The following is a 6,209-nucleotide window of genomic DNA, read 5'->3' on the forward strand; positions in this document are numbered from 1 at the left end:
AACGCGCCCCGACCGGTATAACAGCTCCTCTTTGAGCAGCCCCTGACCCCCGCACATAGATGTACCACAGATGCGGCACTGCTTCATGTCATTCATTTGTTCGCTGTCAGTCTGGTCCCTAAGTCCTGGGGGGCCAGGGACAGCACCACGTGTGCACCCAGTACCGCTGTGCTCTGGGTCTGGCAAGGTGGCAAAGAGCAGCTGCTTACAAATGCTCCATAGATAGAGAAAGCAGGCAACAGGTGGAGAGAGCAAGACCAGAGCAGACAGCCTGGCCCCGCTCCTTTTCTCCTTCTTCCTCTACTGACTGCTCCTTTGTGACACCCTTTTCAGGCAATTAGCACTTCTTGGCATTATCACCAACATCTCCTTAAAAGGGGAAGATTCTACACGTGAGAACTCAGTTGTAAAGGCTAGGCAGGGAGAGAATTCAGCCAAAGCAGGTTACAGCCTCAGGCCTCTTCTCATAGGATCCATCGTCTCCGACAGCCAGCCAGGGGAGCACAGCTTACCTGCAGCAGGGCAGCCACCAAATCTGAACCCCAATCTGCAACCAAATATGTATAAAGAACTTGGGAAAAATAAAGGAGACTGAAGGGGCTGTCTCCCACCAGTTGCACGGTGGGTACTTGGGAGTCAGCGTTTCTAAGCTGGATCTGTCGACTATATGAGCTCTCTGATTAATCACAGCCCTAGTGGACAGATACCATAGCTAGAAATTGGAGGGGCAAAAACAAGGAGAATATTACAAATTATTCAGCTAAACAAATAAGAATAAAATATGAGCGAAAAGGACTCCAGAATAGACAATACTACCTGAATTAATAAATTAATTGATCAAAATATTGATATATTTTTTAAACCTTATAGAATTTCATTTAAAATATTCAAAGCTGAATTCAATGGAAAGGCCCACACAGGATTTATTGTCCATGTGATGTAAAGCTACATGTAATGGAGTGCTTTTGTGGGCAGAAAAGTGCCTTTCAGTCAACACTGACACCTGCCTGCCCCAAGCAGTCACCCAGTGCTCAGCTGTGGAAATCCTGCACTGGAGGGTGGTCTTACTTTCCTGGATGCTGGACCATCACCCATCTAGGTGACTAGAGTGCTCAGTGTGAGCACGGGAATGGGGAGTCATGCTGAATTAAATGGGCTGCTACTTAGCGCTCTACATAGCTCGCACACACAAACGCACACACAAACACACTCACACAACAATTCAACAGGTATCTTTTGAGGCCCACTATAAGCTGGGCTGGGTGGCACAGCCATTCAAGCGAGGAGTGGGAGGGAGAAGTGAACCAATGCAAAGGCTATCAGTGACTACAGGCTCCATGAGGACGGGGTGCGGCTGCTGGAGACGCCAGGTGAGAGGAGAAGGGCCCGTGCATGTCACCAGAATGTCCACCAAGTGCATGGCACACACTTCAAATAGGTGGTATTTCCATTGAGTTTTTCAGCTTTTTAAAATCGCTTTAGTTCAGAAGCCTATGTAATATAATTATTTTAAAAATCTATATTATAAATTAGTTTATTGGCATTTTCAACCTTTTCAATCATTGGCTATGAAAATATGAATTCAATGTAATATGCAAATGAGTGTTAAAGAAAAAGAAGGTAGAATTAAGTAAAAGGGTGACTTGGACTGTGGTTCATGAAAAAATATTCAAGTTTTGAGACAAATGTATCTAGTCAATAATGATTTTTTATAGCAAATTTGTCTAAATAGTTTCAAGTGCATTCTGAGCAGTACCTTCTATTGCAGCTTAATTATTATAAAAGCAAACAAGTGATGAATTTTGCAAATTTATCCTAAGGACTTGATAAATGTATTTATACTATGTGTGGCATGTTTACACAATGCCTGCCTTCTACATGTTTATACTAATGTGCAGTATGCTGGAACACAGGCAGACTCAATGCCACGTGGCCTTATTTTCCATGGCTGTACCCGGGAAACTGAGCTGCAGGCTCTGTTCCACACTGGAGACGCCACGACTGTGCTACAAGGGAAGCCAAGCCCTTTTGTTTGGTTTTATTATGAGAAAGAATATCTAGGATAGAAACCCTCATTTACATTTTAGGTAGAAAATTAGGAACCAGGATATGGATCCTCTTAATAGAATAATTCCTGATTATAAGCAAGAAAACCAAATTAACCATTTTATCTATCTATGTATCTATGTATGTATCTATCTATCCATCCACCTACCGACCTACCCACCCCCTACTTACCTACCTAATTACTTGAGAAACCTTTACCTACCTAGCTCTGAAAAGAACATAAAATCTCATCTAGGAATTGTGAAAAGTAAGCCGCCGGCTTTTTCTGTAGTGCTTGGAGAATTTGAGGATAAAAGGTATTTTCCCTGTAAATGGCACCCAGGTATCCAGAGAGATCATTAAAAAGTAGAAACTTCCCAGGAGACAAAAGCAGATCCTGGGCTCCTGGTTGGAGCCTTCACATAAATGTGTCACATATCTAATCTGTCTCCTGCTGTCAGGAGACCAGATGGAGACGGCTGTCCCAGGTCACTCTCAGAGCTGCCCCCGTCCCACGCCACAGAGAGCAGCCTGGTCAGTCCTGGCTTTGTTCGCCCTGACAGAACGAGGGGCCTCCCTGTGGAGAAAGCAAATAGAAGCTCTCTCCATTCTGGATTGTTTGCAGAAGCCGCTCTTTCCTTGCCAGCTTTTGTTCTCACTCAGTCTACCCTGACATATCCTAGAAAAGTAGGATCTGTCACCAGAAGCCATGTGTGTTCTCATAAGGGAACCACTCAGGGGCACTGAGAGCAGGGACAAGGAAAGCCACAAGGATTTATACCTCACATAGCTTCAATTGCCTGACTGTTCAGACCTTTGAACCCATTCCTGCGTTGGAGTGTCCTTCCAAGCCAAAGCAAATGCCTGCTGGGAGGGGCTGTCCGGAACCTTTTAGCCACATCACAATTTCCTCCTTCTGCCTGGAAGCAACTGACTTTTCTTGGCTGGGAGCATTCAAAAGCAGCCTCTGAATGTGTTTCCAATTTCTGCTGTCTGCAAAAGCCACTCTGGCACATGTAGCTTTACATCACATAGGCAATAGGTCTGTGACTGACCTTTCTATTCAATTCAGCTTTGAATATTTAAAATTAAGTTCTATAAACTTTATAGAACTCATTTCTCATTTCACCTGGACTGTCTGCTGCTGGGAAAGTAAAATGAGGGGCATTGTCTCCTCCAGATAGAACTGCTGGGCACTCCACTGATCTCCTGACCAGCAACTGGACCCCAGCTAGACCCTATGAAAGTTTGTAGCCACAGAGATGACTGAATTCCCAGCAGGTGAACACCTCCAAGCTGAGTGAGGGATGTCCACAGCACTTCCACTGGGATTTATACACTGAAGTGCAAGTGAATGTTAAATGACCAACACTCTAGAAAAAAATTATAGATATAATTACTTAAACTGATATATATATCAGTTTATTATAAGTAAGGTGTATATAGTTTATTATATATAAAGTAATATAGCAAAATTTACAAATGATAGTAAAATATATAATACTCTATGTTGTAAATTCCCTGTAGCCAATAAGCTTTCACCAAATTTTACATCTGTACCCAACCTGTGGTTGTGATTTGATTATAATTTGACAAATGGTGCTGCATCCTAATTCACTGACTCTTTCCCCAAAAAATTTATTGTCATTAAATCTGATTTGTGATTTACTTATGAAACTATTTCTAATCCTCATATGAATTATGTTAATTAACTGAAATCTCTTTGAACTTTCACACTACATATGTGAGAACTTCACTTGTTTGTTGACATGAGTGACTACTTTGCTGTTTTAAAATGTACCCACGATTTGTTTTAATCAGGAATGGTAAGACCTACAGACAAAGAAATGACTGCTATGAAGGAAGAAGTTTATACTTACAGATGCCTATAAACAGGAGGCATGGAACACCACACAGAGCCACATGGGGAAGCCCCAGGTCAGTCAGGAGATAGAGGGAGTGAGGTGAAAATGGAGGCAAAGCTTTTTCTGTGGTTTCCATGAGAAAGAATGGACAAGGCAAGGTAATAAGGCTTAGGATTAGCTAGTTTGAAAATTTCAGCAGGCTTTAGGGCAAAGAGGCTGTCTTTAGTTGTCTGGTACATTTTCCCCTTGCTCCCTCTGCCTTCTAACCAACGCTGGGGCTTCTCCTTGTGGCCCTGCATGGCATGGTGTGCCCAGCCTCTTGAGATCTGTGAGTATAACAAATTATCTTTTCAATGGCCTTGCCATACCTAAATAATAAAACCTATATTTTAAAACAAATAGGCAAGAGCTGTTGATACATTAGAACTATAATGGACTAAAGAACTGATTAAGTGTTGGCATTGGTCATCATTGCTAAAGCTCCTACAAATGCTGGCATGATAACTTTATATCTTGTGTTGATGGAGCTTCCACAAAGGCCAGTCTTACTAGGTGTGGCCCAGAGGTCTACACAAGGATGGTGAATAATGAGCATCCACTTGGACTCCAAGCATTGTCTCCAGGGAGGCCTCGTGCTGCTTGGGCCTCTGGAGTTGATTGTATGCCAAGGGATAGCTCAATAAATCTGGGGAAAAAAATCCTATCACCACTCAAGAAAATGTTCACAGGGTTGTAAATGGACAAAAACCATATTTCAGAACCAGTATTATTGAGTTATTAATAACTTTGTCTAACAATAAACTCATCTCTGAGCAGGCTTTTACATTTCCCTCATGGCATTTGATTGATCACAATAAAAGAAGAGCCACCATCACAGTACTTGTTCGACATGCAAGGAAACACAGGCTTGAGGGGGTGGATGAACTAGGCAGGTCACACAGCCAGCAAAGGAGAAACTGGGCACTGCTGTCTCCATGCTGTGCTGCCAAAGCCCACACGCCTCCCCTCACCTCTCAACTGTCTGGAAGAGACTGTCAATTTCTACTATGAGTTTGGCATCAATTATGATTTTCATCCTTGTTCCAGAGCCTCCTGTGTGGGGTGCTTGCCAGGCCTGAGACTGCAGTAATCCCAGTCCTTGCTCCCTCAAATACTTTTAGCATCAAATGGATATTTCCCCCACTGATGCTTCACTGCTGCCCCTTCTCTCATTCCCAAACCCGTTGGATTACAGGCAGCTTCAGAGTTAATCCTCCCGGGATCTTCAGAGCTGGAGTGGTGGAGCGGGGCACGTCCTTTCCGCAGGCAGCTTCTGGGGTCGCTGGCGGTGGGCCGAGAGGTCTGGATCTGCCCTGGGCACTCACCACACAGGGAGTTTCCTGACTCAGGTGGGTCTGGACACACATGATCATTTCCTTCCTTCCAGCTGTCAACTCTTCTCCGGCAGGAGTCTGGTTCCAGACATTCTCTTGTCGTGGAACTGAGAGAAGGGATTGAGGAAGTACAAGATGACGAAGGAGAGGGAATGCGCCTGCGGAGCTGCAAGATGGAGAGGGGAAGGCAAATAAGTACTCATGTATTTTGTTGCTTTCCCAATGATCTTTTGGCATTTCAGGAAAACCAACAAAACCAGGAAGAGCACTGGGCTGGCCACTATTGTGCGTGACCGTGCAAGGGGAGTCAGCAAGAGGATGGTAAAGATCAGTGCTGGCAGGTGACAGAGGTCCTGAGAACATCTTCCCAGGGAATGTGCCTGTTCCAGAGAAGGCCCTAAGCCCTCCAATGGCTCTGTTACCAAGCAGAGGCCCACTGCCTGGCGTACAGGGAAGCCAAAACTATGGCACCAGCTTTTGCGAAAAGAAAAGGTTGTATTGCAAGGTTGATCAGCAAGGAGACAGGAGTCTCTCTGTCTGTCTGTCTCCCTGATCCAAGGCTTGGGGCAAAATTTAAGAAGTCAGGGGCTACTAAGTTGCAGCTGGGCCTATGTAAGCTGATTGGCTAGTCTCAAATCAGTCCATACACGGTAATCAAACTGCTGGAAGCCAGATTTTCCTTATTGAAGGACTTCTCACTTCATAAAGGGCTCAGGTGGAACATTTCTGAAGATTCTTGGTTCTAGGGTCATCCTGGGTCTATGGTGTCCCGCCTGGTGCATGCGCAGTGCTGTCTCTGTTACTGAGCAAGGTTTCATTAATCAACAACCTGTTTTAAGGAAGCAAAACTAGTTTAAGCTGGTCAATGTTTTATGTGCTGTTTCAGCTCCTTAATTAGGAGGAGAAGGCTGTAGGTTCCTGTAGG

This window comes from Ceratotherium simum, chromosome 9 (assembly GCF_057802395.1).
Source record: "Ceratotherium simum simum isolate JZ-2026a chromosome 9, ASM5780239v1, whole genome shotgun sequence".
Taxonomy (NCBI): domain Eukaryota; kingdom Metazoa; phylum Chordata; class Mammalia; order Perissodactyla; family Rhinocerotidae; genus Ceratotherium; species Ceratotherium simum.